Genomic DNA, 24,071 nt, shown 5'->3' on the forward strand with positions numbered 1-24,071 from the left:
AGTCTACTCTTTCATGACCTGCTCCTTTGCTCATGTTCTCAAGTCCACCAGAGCTTCTAATCTGAAAAAGGATTGACAGCTCTAATAATTCATAATGAGCTATTAGTGACTAAGAACATCACTAAGCATTTTGTCCTCTTTTCAAAAGAAAAAAATATTTAAGAGTAGACAATGGTTAACACAGAGAAAGAAACCATTTGCAGCAGAGATCTTGACAAAGATGCTTTGCTTGACCAAATTTTAGTGAGGCCATCTACGCACTTCCTTATTGTATTATTCTGTTTTCTCTTACTATAACAAAATGCCTGAGGCTGGGTAACTTATAAAAGTACAGAGTTACCACGGAAAAATCTAACCCCTGCAGCTTCACTAGCTCTTACTTGACTTAAAATCACTCGTCTCTGAGGTCACACAGCTAGGCAATACATTATCAGTCCCCCACTAGATTTGCTATAGAGAACACCTCTGCTATTGGCTTATGATGATAACAGTTGCCTGGGTTATTCTTCAGGGACCTGAAAGCTGCTTTTCCTGAAAACTCTGGCTCTTTGTGTGGGCCTGCAGGTGTCCTTTGGGTGACTGGAATGGGATGAAAAGGCTTGGCATCTGTCTCCATGTGTGTCTGCCTCGTTGGCGCCTCAGCCTTTGGGTCGATTCCACCAGCACTGTGTGAAGACGTGGCCATCACTTGAGAACAGCTCGTCCCAGCCTACAGCGCAGGGTTAACTTGGTCTAGACGTGCCTGGTCTCTCCTTCCCTCTCCCCTTTGAGGCTAAACACACCTACCTGCTGCCTGACCATGGGAGGAGAGGAGAGGGGTCCAGAGCTCCTGGAAGAGGAGAGGCTGCATTTCCTCCCCGTGGGGTCCCATGCTGTGCCTGTGACCCCCAGCCCCTTGGAGGCCAGAAGCTGATGTCTGAGCACGGGCTCCACTTCTCCTTTCTTGGGCCACGGAATGAAGTCTTCCTCCTAGCAAGTCTCCATGGGAAGAAGGCCACTGGGCTCCCAGATCTGGAGCCTGGGAAGTCTAAGAGTTTGGTACCAGCATCTCTGGCCTCCGGTGATGGTCCAGCTGCATCATTGCTGGTAGAGGACATTGCATGGCAGCAGAGCAAGCGTGCCAGCTGTGGCAGCTCTTCCTGTCTTCCACCATGGGCCCCACTAACCCTAACCACCTCCAAAGGCTCCACCACCCAATACCATTGACACAGGACCCAGGGATCAGGCCGACGCCACGTGAATTCTGGAAGAAGATCAGAGCTCTTACCAGATCCAGGGTGAGCGAGGCCCCGGCTAAGTCAGTGTAGCACGGACCCCCCAGGGGGGTTCCCTGCCCTCTACCCGCAGCGGGTGTCTGACCCTCTGGCCTGGCTGCCAGAGACCTCTGACCCTGGTGTTCCCTCTCAGTGATTCTTTTGTCCTCTATTCATCCCCCCCTGTTCTCCCTGCCTAAAGATTCCCACGTGCCACGCTGAATTAGGAACTGAGTCTAGTTTTATACAGAGTTCTCTTCTCCTCTCCTGCGCTCCTTCTGAATAAAATCTGCCTTACCAATCTAGCTACTTTCCAGCTCCGGTTTCCTTTGACAGTCTTTATCCACTCATCAGTCACCAGTGCTGAGCCTCGTTATGCACCTGGCGCTGTGCCCGGCCTGGAAAGTGAGGTTGGGTAAAACCCACTTCCTGCCCTCGGTGAGCTTTATACAGCAGGGGGCCGATGAGTCAGTGTGGTCCCCGACACATCGTGTGGAGGGGTCCCTGGAGTCCCACATGTGCCCTTGAGAGCATGGGGTGGAGGGAGTGTCCCGGGAGGGCCAGTTTTCCTTTGCCTGGCCAGTCCCACCCTGCTAGGCTGACATCCGAGCTCAGGAGTAAGGGTCGGGCCCCTCACAGCGTTCAGTTACGTTCGGCGATTTCCGTTAAGGAAGGTTGGTCCAAACTGCCATGTGATCTGTAGGGTGTCTGAGTCTTTGAGGGCAGGACTGGGGATGAGGACATCAAGAGTGTTATGGGTGCCTTGGCAGAGGTTTCCAGAAGCTCCTCCTCGTCCCCGAGGACTGATGTCAAGTGCTGTGACCTCTTGCCAAGGGGAACCTGGTCTGGCTTCTAAAGAACCAGGTGAGCTTGTTGCCCTGTTGGCACAGCAGGCAACTTGTCAGTCTCCCAGTCTGAAGAACAGGTGAGCCCTGTGCGGTGGCACGTGCCTGTGGGGGCACAGAGGCAGAGGCAGGAGGACTGCAAGGGCAAGGACACCTGCACGAGACCCAAAACAAGAAAGAAATAGACTGGGGAGGGAGTGCCGTGGCAAAGCACCGCTGGGTTCGATCCCCAGTAACCCACAAAACAAGACAAAACAAAACGCTTCAAGAGAAAAATGCCCAGACTGAGGACACGCTTGGCTCATTTTGTGGTTTTGCGCAGGCAAGCCTTTCAAGGTGCTCGTGGCTGACGGTTTTATTGGATTGCTTAGGAAGATGCTGAAGTTACAGTAAATAGCCTCCAACTGAACAATGGCATGATCAGAAACTCAACTGTTTTTGATTTCAGGTTTTTGTCTTTATTTTGTTTTTACGGTGCTAATGATTAAACTCATGGTGCTCTCCCACTGAGCTATTTTTTCATTTTATTTTGAGATGGGATCTTGCTGAGATACTCAGGCTGGCCTCCAACTTGTGATCCTCCTATCTTGAACTCTGGAGTAGCTGAGGTTACAGGTCTGTACCACTATGCCTGCTACATTTGGTTTAAACAAATTTAATATTAAAAAATGAGACAAAGGAATGAAGATGTAGCTCGGTGGTAGAGAGAGCTTGCTTAGCACATGTGAGGTCCTGGGTTCAATCCTCAACACAGCAAAAACAAATTAATAAGTAAATAACTTGAAAAATAAGGTCTTTAGAGTAATTTTTCTTTTTAAAAATTGTGTAGATCAATTTCTTAGAGAAAAGAAAGAAAGAAAGAAAGAAAGAAAGAAAGAAAGAAAATGTGTTCAATTCCCAGTATAAAAAATTCTTCACTCTCACTGTTTGTCTTTGGTTGAATCCCAAAGTTCTGTGAACATAGCTTCCAGCAGTGGTTCCCATGGAGGACTGATGGTCAGAAGATCAGGGAGGTTTGAAACGGCAGATTCCCAGGTACTTACTTAGATCCATGTTACCAGGGCTCAGGAATGGTCCTAGGAATCTGCGTTGTTAAAAAAGCCATCAAAGTGATATAGATATTCTGGCAGATTTGGGGACCTCTGCCATTAAACAAGCAGGGATTAAAACTCCCAGGCTTATCTCAGCCTCTCCCTGGTATGCTCCTGTAGTGGTTTAAGGTAATAAAGACCCTGTTGTAGGCTATTTCCTATTGATTAATGACCAGCTGGAAGAAGCTGTCTCTAGGCTCTTGCAATCCAGACTGGCAATAATTACCTGACTAAATGCAGGCTGCGGTTCAAATGCACCAAGCTGTCCTCTGTAAGGAACACTGGTCAGGTTGTCTCAATCGCATTCCTTTTCTAATTCATCTCTCAACGGCCACAGTTGCTCTTAAACAGAGCAAACAAACAGGAGGTTCAAAGTGTATGTCCTTGCTGGAACAAACAGAAGCAAGGAGGCAGGGGAGAAGATTTTGCTGTTGGGTGGATTTTGCTGAAATGTTCTGTTTGGCAGTGATGTGTACCAGGTGATGTGAACTCCGCTGCCCTCCGTCTCTGCAGATTGTACCCCATTTCCTTTACTGTGCTGCTAAGTAGTTCTCAGGGAATTCTCCTTCAACTCCTCTCCGCTCACAGAATGACCTGCTGCATGTGCTTCCACTGTGTCTGCGCTGGGCTGCAGGCATTTCAAACTCTGCAGCTGGTCCCTCCACCCACCCGTCCTGCAGGTAAGAGTGCTCATGCCTCAGGTTGTTACCAAGTAACAGAGTTCCATTTGCCAATTGCCACCATTTCCTTCTCATAGTATTACAGGTCTTATTATTAACATTTAGTTCAGAGAAATTGCTGTCATTATGTGAAGCAACTTCCTTTAGAGGTTATTCATTAACCTTAGGGATTTTACTGTGTAATTATAATTGCCAAGTGCCGCAGGCTTGGAAAACCTTTGAACTCCTCAAGGTATTAAGGGATGGCAGAAAGAATATTATCTGATTTTTCTTCCTTTTCCAGTTAAGTTTTAATCTTGAAAGTGTCCCTTTTCCCCTCTAGAGGTCTGCCTTCCAAACCCGAGAGCCCTTCCATTCCTTGCTGCAGATTGCTGGGGAACCAGATCTAAACTCCGGAGGAACTTGCCTGCTGGTGATCTATTTCCCCAGTACCACAGGTGGGAGGAAAGTGCTGGGGACATAGTGAAGTCGCAGTGGTCAGAGAGCGAGTGACAGGGTACGGGTGCTTCCCTTGAGCTGGGGAGGCCGGCAGGACCTGTTGGGACAGAAGACCCTGATGCAATTGCTCGCTCCACTGCTCCCTGAAAGCAACTTTTCACTCACAGTCTTCTTAGGAGCCAGGTGTGCCTTCCAGAATACGCCTACCAGACCCCTGTTCTCAGTAGCCACTGCTTGTCCAGCGGCCCTTCTGATTTGTCCCACGATGGCGAGCACGCCAAGACGTGGGTCTCCACCTGGTGCAAATCCAGGTACGCATTTCACTTGTATTTACAGGAAAAGCAAAAAACACAACGGAACCCCCACCTTCCTCCTCCCTTCCTTTGTTTCAAGACAAACAAGAGCAACTGGCACCCCCACCCCGCCCCCAACTAGTTGTGCCGCCAGCCCAGGCGCCCAGGAAAGGAAACCTGTTTCCCTCCGGCAGGGTTTCTGGTTTCCCGGCCAGGCTCCCTCCGCCCCGCGCTGCCCGCGCCCAGCCCTCCCGGCGGCCTGGACGGCATTCCAGGTAACCCGATCCCGGCGGCACGTGACCCGCCGCGGAGGCTGGCCTCACCCCGGAGCTGGGCACAGGTGAGCCCAGAGCAGTTTGGAACGGGAATTTTAAAGCCCAGATATTAAAAGGGTGCTCGCTTCTGCACCAGACAGCTACCACTTTGATCATCACAAATGAAAAGGCACGCCTGGCCCGGGGTTTTATGGCGAGAACCGAGCTGCGAGACAAAGGCGGCGCGGGCGCGCGAGGCTGGGCGGAGCGGGTTTTATGGAGCGCGGCGCAAGTCTGGGCCCGAGCTCCGCGGCGAGGCCAGCGCCGCTGCAGGCCGCCTGCGACGCCCGGCCGGCCCTGCGCGGGTCCCTGGCGCGGCCCCTCGCTCGCCCCTGGCAGCTTGCGGCTCTGATCCAGGGCACGGAAGCGGGCCATTTGACAGACTTTAAAAAGTGCGGGGATCTGCTGCTTTCTCCCCCAAACGCAGGCCCCGCGGGGATTTCTTTGAGACCTGGAAGGAACATGCTGTCACATGTAACCTAATGAGCCCGGCCTCCTCTTCCCGCGCCCATTAATCAATCAGCCAGCACTTGTGAAGCGTCTAGGATGGCGTGTGTGCGTGGAGAGGTACGGCATGGCCTCGCTCCCAGGCATTCGTGGTGGAGTTGGGGAGGTGGACACACGTGTCCGCCCACGAGCAAACCCTGCTTGCCCACCTCTGCCGTGCCAGGCTCCTCATTCACCCCATGGAGTAGGCACCGCATTATCTCCACTTTACAGACGTTTTAGAGGGGCCACTTGCCCTGGGTCACAGTGTGTGGCTCTCAGGCTCCAGAGGAGCTGGCTTCAGCTATTAAAGGTCCAGTGAGAGTGCGTGGGCAGTTGGCTTGGGCCTGACACCCTCTCCCCTCCTACCTTCCCCTCCCTGGACGGCAGGGACATCCCAGGCTTCCACTCAAGCCTGAGAACTTTCTTTAGGGGCCAGTGCCCTCTGGGACCTCACACAAATACAAGTTCTGTTTTTCCCCTTCCTCTGTCTTTCTGAACTCTACAGTCACACCTCAGTTATTCCACCTTAGCAGGCGTTGATCTTATACATCCCCATTGTTCCATCCTGTGAGTTTATGGAATGAGAGAGAACTGACCTGATTGGGTTAAACACAGGAAGTAGAACTCTGTGACCATGATCTCTTAAACCCCTGTCTTCAGCAGAATGTCCTCTCCCCCTACCTGGGCAGCAGCTTCCTGCAACGTAGTTGAGGAAAGTCAAGGTTCTCCAGTACCCAGAGCAGGCCTGCGGTACAGGCAGCCTCAGCTCCGCTCACCACAGGTAGCCGGGAATTTCCTCCCGAGGACTAAAGGAACAAGCAGGATGTGGCTCCCAGGTAAGCCGACACTGGGATGTTTTTTATAGCGTGAAACACCAGACAATTAACCAGACACTGGATGCTGGGTTAATTATGGCAGCTGCCGTGGTGTGGATCTGAATGGGAAATGTTCTGATGGAAAATTCCAGACTGATAGTCACGGATCCTGAGACACTGTTTTTATGTTGAATCCCTAGTTGGCCTGGTTGGCGGGAGCTGGGAAGTCCTGGAGGGTATTGTTTAGTGTGCACTTCTCAACTAGAAACATGGGTGTCTAACACCTTGCTACTTCGTTCAGCATCTCTGACTGCATCATTATTAGAACAGAGTAGGTATGGGGAACGTGAGTTCTGGTTTTGAATTTGCTACTAACCAGCCTTGAGCCAGTTCCCACCCTTGTGAACCTCAGTTTCCTCACCTTGGAGGAAATAATAGCAGCATTTGGACCAGGCTGGTGGCTTTCAAATCAGGGTTTTTTTTTTTTTTTTTTTTTTTTAAATCTTTTATATATTGGAGTTTTGTGTAAATGTTAGTTTAAACAACAGAAAGGGGGACTCATTGACAAAACCCTCCTGAAGCCCCTGCTCCAGAGAAGTGCTGATCCTCTTCCTCATCAGCTCTGATGCTCTGCAGGTCTCCTGGACACCATTGGTGATGCTGCCCTTTGGTGGCTGACTTGTGGGACACATGAGGAAAAGGAGTGGAAGAAGTAGTGGCAAGGAAGCCTGGTGCTGAGCGGAGGAATCTGGACGTGGATTCGCTGGAATTGGGGAGCCACCAATGATTTGTGAGAGCGAATTTTGTCAGTTAACATTTCTATATAGCTGTGAGTAATGTTGACCCGAAACACAAGAGTCGTTCCTTGTGTACGAGACTGTTCAGCAGTTCAGAGCTGATATGTGAGCTGCCCGCAGTGGCAGGGACCTGGGCTTCTCTTATTTTTCTGCTTCTCTGTTCTAGGGAGGCAGGCATCCAGGGAGGTGGCCACTGGACGCCATCTGCCACAGCTCCACTGCGGGCAGGAGAAGGAGGGAGAGAATGGCAAGAGGGGCAAGCCTCCCCACTGGGACAGCCTTGTCAGACCCCTCCCACCACATCCTACCATCACCAGCCAGAACCGGGACTGGGTGGCTGTGTTCCGGCAGCGTGACTAGCTGAAGCCAGGGTGGAGTTACCAAGAGAGAAGGGAATGTGCACTTGCGAGGCAGTGGGGTCGTGCATCAGCTGTGGACTACTTCATTTATTTGGTGGCAATAAGTGGGAAACTGTGGGCCTGAATTGGTGTGACCGTGGGCTGATGGATGGGGACATCCTCGGTTCGAAAGGACTTCCATGGTGGGTCTGAGGAGATGGGATGGTGTAGAGATTTGGGAACCATGGAAGGGGATGCTGGTGATGTCACTGACTAAAATGAGGAAGCTGAAGAAGGAGTTTAGGAAAGAAGGTCATGAATTAGGTTTCGGACCTGGTGAGTGTATCCAGCAAGTGACAGCAGACCGGAGTCTCGGTGGCGGGGACTGTGTTGCACAAGTGAAGGTTCAGTTCACTTATTTTATTTAATCCTACCCTTCTGATGTCTCACATGCTTCTAGGGACTTCGTAAGGGACTCAGGGGACCATTGGTTATGATGCAGTACGCAATAGGGTCACTTCTCCTCTGCTGGATTCAGGCTCCTCCGAGGTTCTTGCAGATCCCAAGAGTTAGGGCAAGGACGGGACTCTAAGCAAATGGCTTCTACCCAGAGTCCCAGAGTGCGCTGCTCCCTGGTGAGTTCGCAGGTGGAGAAACCCCACTCTCCAGTGCTAGCCGAGCACTTCTCAGTTGCAGTTTCCTTTGTTCCCTTTTGCTGCAGTCTCAACCTGGCTCCCCCTTTTAAATTTTTTTATTTTGTTGTTGTTGTAGAGGGACGCAATACCTTTATTTTGCTTATTTTTATGTGGTGCTGAGAATTGAACCCAGTGCATCACACATGCTAGGCAGGCACTCTGCCACGAGCCACAACCTGGCCCCTTTTGGTCTGTGCTGTCTTGGGGTCATTGTTGAGTGGTGCAGACTAAGTGGGTGCTGTTGTGCACGCAGTAGGAGGGATGTAGCATCATGTGCAGCCGCCGTGGGTCCAGGAGCAAAGCTTGCAATGGAAATGCCTAAGGGGCCCTGCTCGTGGTGGGAGGTGGGGCCGTGACCAGGTTCAGAGCAGAGGTGGGAGATGGAGGATTAGGACCAGGTCTGAGCGAGGCTGCAGGGGGGAGTCCCGTGTTGCCAGAGCACCTTGTCGAGGCTAACAGCAGCTCCAAGAAGAGATGACCTGGGTGAGATCATCCTGAGCCAAGGTCTCAGAAGAGACCTGAGCATGACGGGCAGGGGTGTGGTTTCCAGCAGCCTGTGTAATGTCTGGCGCTGGTTCTGCTGCCCAGCAGAGATCAGAGTCCTTTCCTGCAGAGGTGGGCAAGCGTCCTGTTGTCTGGGCTGCCTGTGTGGCCTTGTGCGGCTCTTTAGGGTGTGATAACGCTTGGGACTGCTGGTCTTCCATTGTGGCCTTTCTCTCTCTCTCTGGAAGCTTTGGGGACCGTCTCAATTTGACATTGAATGCTTTCCTTTAATCCCCTGCTCTGTCAGCAGCGCTCAGGGGACTCTGCCTTCAGGTATGCCGGGTTTGCCCACGTGATTTCTTTGATGATTTCTGTCCTCAGACATTCTCTGTTCTCTTTCAGGAAACCCTCTGAATCACATGCTGGGTCTCTTAGGAATCAGCAGTGTCAGCCCTTGACTTTTTATTCTGTGGATTTCAATATTGCCTTCTTTAAAAGATAAATAAGAAGTTTTAAAGTCGCCTTATCGATGCAGTTTATCTATGTATTGTCACCAGGGGGACGGGCATGTCAGGGGAGCGGTGATGGTGCTGGGAAGCCGTTTGGCCCTGGGACGTGGCCCAGTCCAGAGTTCTCGGTTGTCTCCTCCCTCGTAGCTGGCTGTCGCCCGCGCACCCCGAGTATCCCCTGTGATTTGGCACAGCTGAGGCTTGGATTATCCGTGGATTCTGCATGGGAACAGAGGTGTCTGGGCCTCTGAGACTCAGACCCCAGTCCATGCTTCGGGTCCATACGGTAGGTAAGAACTTGAAGATGGATGATTTCCAGCTGGATGACAGTCACTGTTGTTGGTTTATTTTAATACTGCGTACCGAGGTCTCCTCGTCAGAGGCAGCCATAGCTGCAGAGTTTCCAGGCTGTCACTTCTCAGTGGTAGACAGCAGTTTTAGCCATGTAGCTCTTGGTGATTCAGATGTACGCCTCTAGGCAGATGGCTACCTACATGGTCTGAATAAAGCTGCTTTTCTCAAAGAAGGTGGATTAATCTGAGTTTTAGAAAACTTTCACTTGACCATGACATCAGCTTAAGTTTTTAAATGCTTACAATATATGCATTCTCCTATATTGCATAGTTTTAGTGAAATGTGAGCATTTAATAGCATACACCAAAATAATCCATTTCCATCGGTCTTTGTCTTCAGAGAGCCTGGGCTGCTCAGTGCTCCCAAGGCCTGGCCCTTGGCTCCCTGGGTCCTGACTGAGCGCACCCTTTGCAAGCCCTCCTCTCTGCTGATGCCACCCCTCTGAGCTGCCTCCCATTCTCCTCTGCTTCACCCTTCGTGACTGCTCTTCCTCTAGCTCTCCATGTTCATAGATGTCCAGCTGCAGGATGACCTGGGTCCTGACTGGGACTATGGATCAGCACTGGTGGGGCTGCCCAGGAGGCAGACGCCTGGGCAGACTAGGGCTCCAGGGCCTGAGGTGCACCAAGCTCAGTTCCTGCCCCTGGTTTGCATCCAGACTCTCTCTTCATGCGATCATACCCAACTCTGACCTCAGCATCTAATCTCTGTCTCTAGCTCTTCCCCAGGGAGTCCCCAGCATGCTGGGAGTGGCCACTTAGAGTTGCTACCTAATGGAAAGACATCCTCAAGAGTTAGGTTTTTTTTTAAATCAGGCTGTTTAATAAATGAGGACACGGAGTCCAAGAGCAATATATAAAATGAGGTTCGCTTTGTCAGAGACGATCGTAAGAAGTGCATACTGAACACATGGGTGAGAGTGATTCACCCCGACACGCCCTGGTTTGTAGTCTTTTCTTACATCCACTAAAGCCACTGGGAAGGAGGACAGGGGAAGCAAGGGGTGAATCTGGGCAAGAGTTCTGCATTAACAATCAAAGTAAAAAGCCCGTGGGAACCTCTGCAGAATGCGCAGGGCCAGCCCGGAGTGCCCTAAAGTGAGGCTGCCCAATAGCATTTCTTTTTTTTTTTTTTTTTTCAAATCGTGTGGTGTTCTGTTGATTATTGCAGAACTGGGTCAGTCTGAGGTCAGGGAGGCAGGGAAGGGGAAGCTGTGGGCTTAAAGACGGAATAAACAGCTCTGTCAATCCATGTGAAATCTTTAGGGCTTGCAAAGACACACTTTAGAAGTTTTCTTTATAAAATAATCAGAAGAGCAGATTGCAGCCCTGGTTGCACTTTGCATATGAAACAACACAGATGTTGTAGGAAAAGAATCCATTATGAGAAAACAGTTAAAATAGTTGCACATTAAGAGAGTTAGGTCGCGGCTGGCCAGGTCTGGCTGGGATTGCAGTGGGCTTGAGAAAGGAAGGTTGGTGGCTGGAAATGGACTTTGTACTGAGCTCCCCTCTCCTCCCCAGCTTCCTCCCCTTCGCAGGTTGCTGACAAATCCCTGGGGGTCGCTGCTTCCTCCCAGGAGCCTCCCTGCAGCTGGAGAGAGGCGTGGTTCTCCAGCTGACCTTTAGTTTTATCTGCCTCTTGCTGACCCCTTAGTTTTATAATGGGTCAGTTTACTTGCCTGTGCAAATTGAGTTTTCTTAGACATAGACCAGAGCTAGAAAGAGGCCAATGTTTCGATTGTTTGCTCTCAAGAAGGAGAAGCAGCCATAGGCAAGCTCATTCCATGACAGTGCCTGTTGCTGGTGTATTTTGATACCTTGAAGTGAGGTCTGCTTGTTGAGAAATATCGTCTCCCTCGTCAGAGGTAGAAATAGCTGTAGGGTTACAAGTCAATTACTTCTCCATTCCTGGGAGTTCTTAGAATTTGCTTAGCAACTGCCTGACCAGCACTTTCCCCACAATTGCACCCCAACAGGTCTGCCCCCCGGAGGGGCTGATCAAGCAGTCTTCGAACTAAACAAGCACTCCGTGTAAGGGTGCCTATCTTTTCCTCGACGGGACCTGTGCCTGTAACCCAGTCCAACAAAACGAGGGAGAACAAGCCAAAAAAAGCCTTTTTAAGAAACAACACAGGCAGTAGGAAATCAGACTGGTCAGGGCTTGTTTTCCTGGCTCAGGGTCTCATTCCAACCTGCTGCAATCAGCTCTGGAGTGTCTAGAGGGACACCCTGGTGCGGGCCCTGCGAGGAAAGGAGCTTTTACATTTCTGTTTGACTGGGCTCCTTGCCAAAGGCGAAGTTCAAAGTGCAGTTTCCAGTAATTTGCTGGGACTTCTCTGAGGGTTTGATGGGCCAGGTCAGAAGCCTACAAACCCGAGTAATATTTCCTGATCTCTGTTGTTTCTTGAGAAGAAAGGTTGTGGGGGTTGGGGGTTGATGTGGAGCTGATTGGGCCTCCCCTGTGTCTTGTCTCCCCTGCCCTTTCTCCTCCATCCCATCCAGGGCCTCCAGCAGCCTGGCCCCGGGACGGACTTGCACGGGGTCCCTCTCGAGCACACGCTAGTTTCCGACCCATGCAGCCAGAAGGCTTCCTTTGATTTACTGCGTGTTAGCATTGTTTGGGCTGTAAAGTTGTCGAGTAATGGCAGTGTGTCCTTGTGTTCTCCCCTCTGTAGGATGAAAGTGAACGTGTTTATGACCCTCCCCTCACCATGTGGGCCGGATTAAAGGGCGTGAGGTCAGAGTTCCTCTCCTCCAGAAGAGGGACAGCAGATTCCCTCATCTCACCAGGCATCTCCCTGTCCCGCCAGCATGTCCCTCAGGGGGCCCAGGCCAGCTGGGAAGGGCTCTTGGTTGAGTGACCGGGTAGGTTGTGGTGGAATCTCACTTCTGACAAGTGTTTGGTTTGCAGGAACCCGTGGTTTCTGCTGTGGAGACTCAGGAACGGTGCGGTATGGGCTTGGTGACGACTCATTAGCCACAGCGAAGCACGGGTTCAGGACCTTTTCTCTGGTCCCTGGATGGGTTGCCCTTAACCAGGGGAGGAACCAGCAGAACCTCGCAGGCAGCAGCCAGTCACCATGGGACATCCTGATGTCCCTGGAAACAAAACCCAGAAACATACCACAGGCCTCCAGGGCATGGAGTAGCTCATTCCAGTACCGCTTCTACCCCCACAAAGTTTCTTCCACTTCTTTTCATTTGCTAATTTGCCTTTAAAAAGCCCAGGACTGCTGCTTTCCCTCCGCCCTGGAAACTGAATTAGAGCAATTTAACATTACAACGTAATCTACTGCAATAAAGCAGTTTGGGGTCAATGGTGGTGATGGAGTGGATGAGGTGGGATGGGGGCAGAGAATTTGCTGGAGTGGAATTTTCTGTATTTGTTTACGAAATGCTAGGATAAAGCCTTGTTCTAAAACCTTATTTATTTATTTATTTATTCCTTGCATGTGCTGTGCCACTGAGCTGTGACCCCAGCCTTGAACTCTTAATTTGTTTTAAAAAAAATCTTATTTATTTTATTAGAGAATTGGTATCACTTGAAACCATACAAATATGCACCTTTATGATGCCTAAACAATAAAGTTTTTTTTTTAAACAAAGGAGATTTTTGGTTGTCTAGGCTTATATTACCCAAACATGGTTTGTATCATTTTTCATCTTTATTGAAATCTTTTTTAAAACTTACATGAATAAATTGATAATTTGTTTTCACAGTGTGATATTAAAAAAAAAGAGCCTCAGGGGGCACAGGCCTGTAATCGGAGCTGTTGGGGAGGCTGAGACAGGAGGACTGCAAGTTTCGGCCAGCCTGGGCAACTTGGTGAGACCCGTCTCAAAAAAAAAAAAAAAAGGATTGGGAGTATAGCTTCATGGAAGAGTGCCCGCCTCACATGCGCCAGGCCCCAGGTTCACCCTGCAGTACAAACGAGAAGCCTCAAACCTTTCAGTTGTCTCTAGTTACAATTAAGGGAAGAAACCGTGATAAATTGTTCATAAAATAAGGTACCTAATTAACTCTGCAGGAGGCAAGTTTCAGGGAAATGGAAAGCAAACAAGAGGTGACTTTGAAATCCTCCCTGTCAAGCAACTGGCCACCCCACAGAATCGGCATTAAGTCATTTGGATTCCCAAGTGAAGGGAGTGTTCTCGTCACCAGGCGGAGCTCAGTCAGCGGAGGGAGCTCCCAGCAAGCGTCTGGCTGCTCACTGCACGTGTCTGTTCGAGAGGACAGACACCGGCTGGGGACACGTGTCACGGCCTCCGTCTGCACAGCCCATCTCCCAGGTGCGGGTGGGCATGGCTCCTCCATCCTCTCACGGGGGCCTTGGCTCTGACAGAAACAGCACTGGAAGCCGCGACGCTCAGGAGGCCCACTAGGTCCGCCCCGTGTAAGGCCCGTGATCTCCACGGGCCCCCAGCTCTGCAGGTCCTTGTGGGTGGAGCGAGCCCCTTGGGACAGGAAGACTCCGCCGCCGGGCCCTGCTGATCTTCGCACGTCGATGGGTGCAACCCCAACTCTGGTCAAGGGACCAGCATCTGGTTCTTTTGTGGAAAGTGGACCTCTAAACAAAGTGTCCTGAGCAGTCGACGGCAATGACCGCGACCCAAGAAAATGAAAGTTCTGACTGAGGAACTGTTTTCACACCGTTTTGAACCCCGTATGCTTAACGTGTGGACTCTAAGAGGCCTGAAGGGTCAGTAGGCCTTTTAAACACGCTTCCCTGTCCTTATGTTGGATGCCAAAGGCTGCAGTGTATGTGAGGGTTTGTATGTTACACGAGCTTCCTGGGGTCACACCGTCAGGGCTTTTGCTGTTCTGCGTCGTATATCTCGGAAAGCATTTTTTAAAGCTAGCAGGCTGGAGGAACTAATAAATATTTCTGAGCTGTTTTGGGATAAGAACTGTCACTGGACGGTAACATCTAAATGAACAGCATGGAGATGAATGACCTAGCAACATACTCACGTGCCTCAGCCCTGCAGGTGGTAGCTACGTGCACAAGGAGGTATGTCTGGACTAGAAGGATCCGACAGGAGAGGCATGGGGCGGGTGGGGCGGCTCAGTGGTAGAGCATGTGCCTAGCACGTGTGAGGCCCTGGCTCCCACGCCAGCACCAAAGCAGGCAAACAGACCAAGTCGGGCACTGATGTGCAGGTGAGCCTCAGAAATGGGAAGAAACTTAGTTACTTCAGATAGTTATGACGTCACAGGACAGGAAGGCAGGGCTGGCCCAGGTGGTGCCCTCTGAGGACACAGCTTTTGCTACTCTTCTCATGGAAGGGACAGGGAAAGCCAGGAGAGAGGCAGCGTGTTTGTGTGATTTCGTGGCAGACAGACATTGAGTCACCTTGTCCTTCTTCCCAAGGCGTGAGCACGTGGCTGCGTTCGAAGTGAGTTCCTGATGCACTGGAAAACATGAATGAATCATGAGGAGTCTAGGGCACCAAGAAGAAGCCATCGAGTCCCCTGAGCCTCTGAGTGTGAGTCTAGGGATCACACTCCACACCTGCTCTTCCAACAAAGCTGCTTGTGTGATGCCTGCCACCTTTTCCTCATTTCCAAAATAACTCTCAGACACCTTGGCTAAAAAGCTGCACAACTAGGCAGTCATTTTACACTTATCACTATGCCATTCTGGTAAAAAGCTTCAAGTCAACCTTTTCTCTCCCCCAATAAGTTTAACACCACCATTACCTGCTAACTGGATGGAAATAACGAGTTATTACAACGTCTACAGTAACATCCAGAACATTCCAGTTTTCTTCCAGGATTCCCAAATCTATTATTGTTAAAACATAGAACTTTTAAAACTCAAATGGTTTTCCCCAGCCAATGCTCTAATCATGCACATAAATTTCACTCCATTAAGGAAAGGAAACCAGGCAGCTGAGTAAAGTTAGGAATACGATCAAATTCCAAGGGAGGGAGGAAGGAAAAAAAGAAAAAGATCAGGCATGGAATTCTTTCCATTGCTTTTGCTTGTGAAACACGGGTAAAATAAAACCCCGCTTTCCTGAGCACGTGAGTGTGCAGACCTCTAAAGGGAGAGGCCAGGTTTGGACGGTGCTGTCCTTCAGACTCTGGTGTGTGATGTTCCACAGGGGACAGTGGCAGAATGCTGTCACACCACGGCCTGACAGGTGGCCAGTTGGGGACAGTGTGGACGAAGACTCACCTTCCTCCACCTCAGCTGGTTGGAGGCTATTCACTTGCATTTTCTCCTGCGAAATACCTGTCGCATATTTATGAGTCCTCTAAATACAGCTCTGGACAACTCGTGGTAACCCGTGGGCCTATAAACAGGGACAGGATGTTGGGACAAAGTCTACTTCCTGGGCTATGGATGGTAGATTCAGTGGTATTCTTTTGATTGCTACTCCTGAAAATACCTCGGCTTCTCAAGGGTTGAGTTATAATGTTTATCAAGGTTTGGCTTCATAGGAGTCTTTTCCAGACTGTTATACTTGCCTTCTGGCTTTTTTTAAAACTCAGTTTCGTTCAGCCATATTTTTTTATTTATATGCAGTGCTGGGGACTGAACCCAGGGGTGCTCTACCACTGAGTTACATCTCAGGCCTTTTTATTTTATTTTGAGACAGAGTCTCAATAAGTTTCTGAGGCTGGCCTTAAACTTGCTATCTTCCTTCACAGGGAGAATAGACATTTTTAAAAGATAATTGAACAGCAGGGTGTGGTGGCAGACACCATAATACCTGCTAACTCACAAGGCTGAGGCAGGAGGATCACAAGTTCAAGGCCAGCCTCAGTAACTTAGTGAGGCTCTGTCTCAAAATTAAAAAGGTTGGGGATGTAGCTCAGTGGTAGAGTGCTTGCTTATATGAGTTAAGCCTTGGATTCAATCTCCAGAACTACCAAAAAAAACCAAAAAACAAAAAACAAGAAATGAGTTAACTCCTACTGTCTGTAGTAAGAACATGGAACAAAAGTGCATACATTTCTTCGGGCTGCATTCTGGATCTCTTAGGAGCAGGTGTGTGCCACGTGGGTACCTAAGATGATGAGAAGTGGTGCGGACGCCCACCTCACACGTATGTAGAATGTGAGACGCATCGTCAGCCCACGGGGAAGGACCTTCAAGTCCTTCCAGTTAGTCAAGAAGGAAGACAAGAAAAACTTATTTTTTAAACCTACTTTTGGGGGACATGAGAATTATTGGAAATACATCTTTTGAAAAGCAAGTAAAAACAATTGTTAAAATTAAAAATGCTCACATCCTTTCAACCTGGTAACCTCACTGTGGTCGCCAAGTGACTCTGTGTCACCTTATCCTTTTTAATCCTCTGCGCAGGACTGTTGCATCTCCTGGCTTTCTTGCTGTTTGTCACTGTCTGTCCTCCCCACTGGAGTCTGAGCGTGGTGGAAAGCAAGCTCCTCGGTCTCCTTGACCACACCGGATCCCAGCCTCCAGGACTGTCCCTGGCACCACACAGGCACTGCTGGATGCCTGTTGAATGCAGAATGAGGCTGTGTGACCAAGGATTTTTTATTTATTTATTTTTTTGCCATACTGGGGATTTGAACCCAGGGCCTTGTGCTTGCAAGGCAAGCACTCAACCAACTGAGCTATATCCCCAGCCCTTCACCAAGGTTTTTTATGACAGTATTCCTGCAGTGGTGGGCGTGGCTGGGGTCTGAGGGTGCACCCACTGTGGGCTGATGGCAAAGTCCTGGTGTCAGGGCAACTTCCTTATCTACGGTGCTCAAGTGATCTTGGCTGCTTGTGGTTATGATTTTAGCCTGGAAGGCAGAAGATTTGCTATCAGCAAAGGGTGCTCAAAAGAATTTTCTAAGATCTCCAAAGGGAATTTCAGAACAAGGGCTCCCAAATGTTGTCAATATCATGTTCCCTAATTCTAAAAAGCTCAGGTAGTCCCAGGGTTGGACGCTCTTCCAGGAGGGAGACAGGACGGAGACAGGATGAGACTCTGGTGGTTGGCCAGGCCTACCAAGGTATCTGCTCAACTCTCCTGGCCCTGGAGGCCTGGGGGACACTGGGGCTGCCCCTAGAGGTCCAGAGAGGAAGGCAGCATCTCTGGGGCAGGGAGGGGAGGGGAGGACAGGGGAGGACGTGGCAGCAAACTGCAGCTTCTGGGTGGGAGCAGCAGGTGGAGAGTCAGCGTGTGGAGAACTGAGGTGGGTGTTGGTAGCCTGCTTAGCCGCGCAGGCGATGGCGGCTACTGGGTTCCTGTCATGCTCTTCACTAAGGAGAAAGAACAACAGTTTCCCACGAGCTGTTCTCATGGTGCCCAGAGACTCTGTCAGGGCTTCAACCAATCGACCAATTGGGTGACATCCAAACATAATGGCTAACATTTAAGTGTTTAGTGTATGTCAGGAGCCTGTCTGGATGCCTCATGGCTATGACCTCCCTTAGTTCTCACCGGCAGCCACTGAGGTAGTGACTGTTAGCATCGTCCCCATCGGACAGGTGTTATAGAGAAGACTCTTATCTACTGCTTGGCCAAGGAGATGCTGCTGTTAAGAAGCTGTGCTGGGACTCAGGCTTCCCACAGAGGGGATGATGTTGCTTTAGGTTCCCCTTCTGTTTTTCTCACAGATCAGCCCTGCGTGGATACTTGTATCTCCCTCAAATCCCTTAGTTTACAGGACACCTTTTTCCAATCTGAACTGTACGGTGTTCTTAGTGCTCACTCTTTAGCCATGTCTGCAGATATCCCTCATCCCCTTGAGCTGCTTGGTTTATTCAGCCAGTGTATTTAACCAGACTCCAAGTGATGGACATCTGCATCATTTATAGTCTCAAATGTCTGTCCCTATGTTGACCAAAGTCCAAAGACATTTCTATCAGGAAACATTCCAGTTCCAGCGAAGTGGCACAATTAGGTAAAACAGTTTTTGCAATTGGCTCACAGTCTCTCGTTCATCGTAGCGTGTGTAAGGTAACCGGGTCCCCCTTGCTCCCTTAGGGAGGTAACACTAGGAAATGAAGGCATGTGCTTTTTGGTCTGTCTGGTGAGTTAGTCTGAGAGATCTAAAGTGGTGTGGTTCTGCAACCTTAACTTCTGCATGTGGAGTAACATGCCAAGAACAGCCACTAATGTTCAGATGGCGAGCTCCTAGGACACAGATGCACCCATGTGCTCCACTGGGCCCCTGGTTTTCTGACTTTATCTTTTAAAGAATGAATCTACCTTTGTATGTTCACATACCACTTCTATTTACAGGACCTCAAAATAATCATCTTGAGCTCAGGTTTCTCTCTGAGCGTCTTTAACCCAAGCATCTAAAATTAAGGGCATTGTCTTCTGTGGAGTACATCTGTGTGAAAACATCTGCCCTGCTGTCCATTCCTGTTTTCAGCCATGTGACATTCTCCCAGGGTTAAGCCACGGTGGCATATCCTCATTTAGCTTCTGTACTATCTAATTTGGCCAAATCTCCCAGATTCGATTCTGCTTTACCTGGAGTCACGTGAAAACTTGGATGTGACAATCATGTCCTAAATAAAGTCCTTGGAGGGGAGCCCACAGTACAAGCCATTTTTCTTCAGCCACGGCCTGAGGGTCAGTGAGTTCCTTAAAGAAAATGAAAGCATCCTGGTAAAATGTGACTCTTTGGAAGAAACATTGTAGCAAATAGAGCAAATAAAAATGCTTTTCAAAGCTGGTACAAATGCGATCCACTTAAATGAAACCAATTATGAATGACCAGGTGAGAGGGTCAGACCCAGGCCCCGAGACAGCTCCGAAGTGCTGGGCGTGAGGGCCAGGAGGAAGAGGCCAGGAGTCCTGTCAGCCTCCCGCCGGGCTGGCCTGCGGGCACCTGTGCGCAGGTCAGAGCTGTCTGTTTGGGAGGAGGCAAGATGCTCAGGGATTGAGTAGTGTCTGATTCTTCAGGGTTGTGCAGGGAAGCAGTGTGGGCTGGGGTTTGTGTTGTAGGGATTCAAGCTGTGCCCTGGGAGGATCAGGGCAAGGAAGGCGGGGAGGGTCCTGGGGGCCTGGAGAAGGAGCCGCTGCTCAGACACAACTGAAGCGCTGGCCCAGGGGCAGGTCAGAGCTTGCAGGGAAATCTGAGACAGGAGGTCATTTGGCTGCTGCCTGAGGCCGCGAGGGGAGTTGCAGGAGAGTGGAGGAGGACGTCCCTCCAGGCAGCTATGTAGGTCTGTGACCCAGGATGGGCCAGTGTTGGTCAGCAGGGCTAAGAGCCAGAAGAGCTAACTGGGAGCCTGCTAGCCTCCTCTGCAGCTTCCCATCACCACATCTGACAGCCAAGCTTCACCCTGTTTCAAACCTAGCAGAGTTCCTCCAGGGGCAACTCGGCCTCAGTCCCAGAGAGGGGGATTCCTGCCAGAAAGTAGGTGCCAGACCAGCCAAGCCCACTACGGTGTACCTAGCACAAAAAGGCGGGCGGGCTTTTGTTCAAGAAGAAGAAGAAATGGAAAGTTTGAGACAGGTCTTGGGGCGGAGAAGGACCACGGGCAGGCAGCGGAGGTGGGTCCAGGCAGGAGGATCTGCTTATTCTAAGGAAGGACGTCCACGCGCCTCACAGCGGCGCCCACACGCTCCCCTCTGCCCACTGCTTTGCTCCGGTCTCTGTGAGCTGGGAGCGAGGCTTAGACTGGATCCCGTTCAGGCTAGTGGTGGGGTGGTGACTGCTTAGCAGAGCAGTTCGGGAGGGGGCTGGTCCCTGCCGTCTGGTTGGGATGTCAGTGGCTGCTTCCTGCTTGGGGAAGCCAGATCTCTTGCCCCTCTTGCTGCTGCTTTTCTGCGAACCTTAACCGACCATCCCGTAGGAGGAGCGGGTGTGGCCTCGGGAGCCCGCTCCGCGGAGGGGCCGCCGGCGCTGGGGCGGGCACCGCACGACGTGCCTTCCCGCACGCTCCTCCTGGCGGAACCGGCCGCTTCTGCGCCACGGGGAGAAGCCAGGTGGCCTTACTCAGCACCCGTGGGGCCAGGCAGAAGGGACGGGGGGGCAAGAGCAGGAGCGCGGGGGGCAGGGGCGCAGCGCCGCCCCCAGGAGGGAGCAGATGGTCCTGGGCGCCGGTCCCGGTGCTGGTCTTCGTGCTGCGCCTCCCGGGGTAAAGCAAAGCCCTCCACTTACCCTTCCCAGCTGGGCGGGACCAGCCACAGGAAGGTGGGACGGGGAGCAGCGCCCTGAAGTGAGGGGTCAGGCGTTGCTTTCATTGGCCCCGGTGCCAGCCCAGCCTGGGGACTGGGGAGCGTCTTTGATGCCTTCACTTTATGGAAGTCCATAAATACAACCTGGTGGAGAGCGTGCAGGACCCAACTAGCTGGGGATCTAAATCACCTGCACTGTCTCGATGGCGGTTTTCTTGAGCAGAGATGGAACAAACCCTTTGCTGAGGTAGGAGACCGACCTTGTTCCTCCGTGAACTGCTTATGTTTGGAGGGACTTTTGTTGCCCTCACAAGTTAAGAGGGCCAGGGTTTTCATTTATCGTTTGTTTGTTTGTTTCCTTATCATTTCCTGTGGCTTTGGAATTATCTGCTGAAAGGAGACTGGATTTTTCTTCTTTTTGGTTTTTCTGACGAAGAACGTGCCAAGACTGTTATTGCACAGGCATGAGAAATACTGCCACGGGGTTGGGAGGAACCTGGAGACCCTTTCAGGGAAACTGAAACCCCTACCCCCGCTGGTCCCCGTTCCCGCATAGAGAAAATGTGGCACTCTAGAAGTCCTGGGGATTGCCCTGTTGGTTTGATGCATAACGAATTGCTATTTTCATATATTTAAAAATTGACTATTGGCTATTTCATATGGTTCCATCTTTATAATTTAAAGATACGTTCAGCAGCTGTCCTTGACATTAAGGGATCCCAGCGTGAAGTTAAGAAGACACTGATGAATAAAATTGCTACAAAGTGTATTAGTCTGTTCTTCCATTGCTGTGACTAAATGCCTAAGTGTGGGTACTTTATGGTGTTTTATAAAGAAAGGAGGTTTAGTTAACACACAGTGCTGGAAGTTTGAGAGCATGGCACTAGCTTTTGCTCAGCTATGGTGAAGGCCTTGTGGCTGACGGTGCCACTCTGGGAGCTGTGAGCGAGGGAAACCACTTAGTGAGACTCGGAGCCAGAAAGAAAGGGTATTGCCAGTCTTGCTCTTTATAGCAGCTCACTCACAGGAACCAGCTGGGCTCCAGCAAGAATTACCTACTCCTTTGAGAGTTATGCTCCCAGTGATCCAATTTCCTCTTGCTAGGCTCCACCTCTTAGGGGCCCTCCTCTTGCTAGGCTCCTCCTCTTAAGGGCCCTCCTCTTGTTAGGCTCCTCCTCTTAAGGGCCCTCCTCTTGCTAGGCTCCTCCTCTTAAGGGCCCTCCTCTTGCTAGGCTCCACCTCTTCAGGGCCCCCCTCTTGCTATGGTCCTCCTCTTAAGGGTCCGCCTCTTGCTAGGCTCTACCTCTTGAAGGTCCTCCTTTTGCTAACCTCTGCCTCTTAAAGGGTCCTCCTCTTGCTAGGCTCCACATCTTAAAAGGCCATCCTCTTGCTAGGCTCCTCCTCTTAAGGACCCACCTCTTGCTAGGCTCCACCTCTTAAAGGATCCTCCTCTTGCTAGGCTCCTCCTCTTAAGGGTCCTCCTCTTGCTAGGCTCCTCCTCTTAAGGGCCCTCCTCTTGCTAGACTCCTCCTCTTAAGGGCCCCTCTCTTGCTATGGTCCTCCTCTTAAGGGTCTGCCTCTTGCTAGGCTCTACCTCTAAAGGTCCTCCTTTTGCTAAGCTCTCTCTCTTAAAGAGTCCTCCTCTTGCTAGGCTCCACCTCTTAAAAGGCCATCCTCTTGCTAGGCTCCTCCTCTTAAGGACCTGCCTCTTGCTAGGCTCCACCTCTTAAAGGATCCTCCTCTTGTTAGGCTCCTCCTCTTAAGGGCCCTCCTCTTGCTGGGCTCCACCTCTTAAGGACCTGCCTCTTGCTGGGCTCCACCTCTTAAAGGGTCCTCCTCTTGCTAGGCTCCACCTCTTAAGGGTCCTCCTCTTGCTAGGCTCCACCTCTTAAGGGCCCTCCTCTTGCTAAGCTCTACCTCTTAAAGGGACCCACCACTTCTCAGCATCATCACACAGAGGACGGCTCTTCCAGCACTCGAACCCTGGGGACCCACTCATATCCTGTGCACATCATAGTGCAAAGCACACTGTTGAGGAGAGAATTGGAACACCCCAGTGAGATCACACCCTATACTGTCCTAGTATCTGTTCCCTCACTGGAAGTGTTTCAAGGCATATCCATTCTTCATTGGAAGGTGATTTTTGTCCATTCGTGCAAACAGAGGGAGAATTGAATTTCTCAGAGCACCTTGATAATGCCCAGGGAAGCACTTAGGATTAAGTGGTTCATGGGGGAGTCCCCTCTGAGCAGATTTGGATGTTCCTTTCCATGAGTTCATTCAGAAATAACAATATAGGGTGTGAACTCAGGTGTTCTAATTCTCTCCTCCAACAGTGTGGTATGGTGTGCACGCTTTTGAGTGGGTCTCCCAGGGTTCATGTGCTGTAAGCTAGGTCTTCTGTGTGGGGATGCTGGGAGGTGGTGGGACCTTTAATCTTACATGATTTTTTTTTTTTTTTTTTTAAATTTTGTGGTGCTGAGGATTGAACCCAGGGCCTTGTGCATGTGAGGCAAGCACTCTACCAACTAAGCTACACCCCCAGCCCCGTACATAATTTTTAAGGGACTGAATATTACGTTTTTCCTCAGGGGTGCTCTACCACTGAGCTACATCTCTAGTCCTTTTTATTTTTGAGACAAGGTCTCACTCAGTTGCTGAGGCTGGCCTTGAACTTGTGATCCTCCTGCCTCAGCCTCCTGAGTTGCTGGGATTACAGGTATGTGTTACCATGTCCGGCAAGATATTATTTTTCTTTAAAATGTTCTCCATTTATATTATATGAAGAATAAGCATCCCCAACACATGCAGAGTTTTACTACTCAATGTTTCTTTAAATTTTTTTGTTAGTTCATTATAGTTTACATAATATAGATATCACTTTTTAAAAAGAGACTAGCCATTACTTTTTACTGTGTGACTTCGTCTGTTTTCTGTTGCTGGAGAATGCCTGAGACTGCGTAATTTATAAAGAGGTTTAGTTAACCTGCAATTACAGAGGCTGCTCATCCTTGGGAGACTGCTGGTTCCCTGGGGGGGCATCAGGTGGCTCCAGCTCATGGTGGAGAGCAGAAGGGTCAGCAGGGGTGTGCAGAAGCGAGGAAAGGAGCCGCGCTCCCACGAGAGCTAAGCCACAAGGAGGCATGAATCCATGAATGGAGTAGGTCCCTGGGACCCCAGAGTCCTCGCAAAGGCCCACCTCCTCCCTACCCCATCCCATGGGGAATCCTCAACAGGGGCTGTGGCGGAGACTCGCCCAGCCCAGCCGCTCGCTGGATGTGCTTTGTGTGTGTCAGTGACCGTGCTGGTAGTGGGGGTGCAGGGGTACTTCTCTGGGAGTGGTGGTGTCCTGTTGTTGCTGGGAAGTGTCACGACACACACATTGCAGTGGCTCTTGTTGGGACTCCCTTTCCCTCAGCTGCTGATGGCTGACGCCTGCCATCTTGCTTGGGCTTTGGTTGGTTGACCTCAGAGGAGGACCCTTCCGTGTGGCCTCTGATGGGGTCTCTTCTCCGACTTGTGCTTTCTGCCACGCGCTCTCCACTCAGGGCTAATGTACTTCCGAGTGT

General features: G+C 50.6%; 2 long non-coding RNA genes across 3 annotated transcripts; both read left to right on the forward strand.

Moving 5' to 3' along the window:
• Positions 1-4,357: 4,357 nt before the first annotated feature.
• On the forward strand, positions 4,358-9,099 carry LOC306669089. 2 transcript variants are annotated; one of them, XR_013766024.1, is made up of 5 exons: positions 4,358-4,618; positions 4,795-5,481; positions 6,064-6,239; positions 6,839-7,047; positions 7,182-9,099. It is a non-coding gene; the product is annotated as an uncharacterized lncRNA (long non-coding RNA). The 2 variants fall into 2 exon arrangements; XR_013766025.1 differs by having other exon boundaries at positions 4,795-4,940; positions 7,182-9,093.
• A 4-nt stretch (positions 9,100-9,103) lies between these two features.
• On the forward strand, positions 9,104-12,710 carry LOC306669090. The gene is made up of 3 exons (XR_013766026.1): positions 9,104-9,326; positions 11,373-11,427; positions 12,072-12,710. It is a non-coding gene; the product is annotated as an uncharacterized lncRNA (long non-coding RNA).
• Positions 12,711-24,071: the final 11,361 nt, after the last annotated feature.

The sequence above is a fragment of the Sciurus vulgaris genome (assembly GCF_902686455.1).
Source record: "Sciurus vulgaris genome assembly, chromosome: 9".
NCBI classification, from domain to species: domain Eukaryota; kingdom Metazoa; phylum Chordata; class Mammalia; order Rodentia; family Sciuridae; genus Sciurus; species Sciurus vulgaris.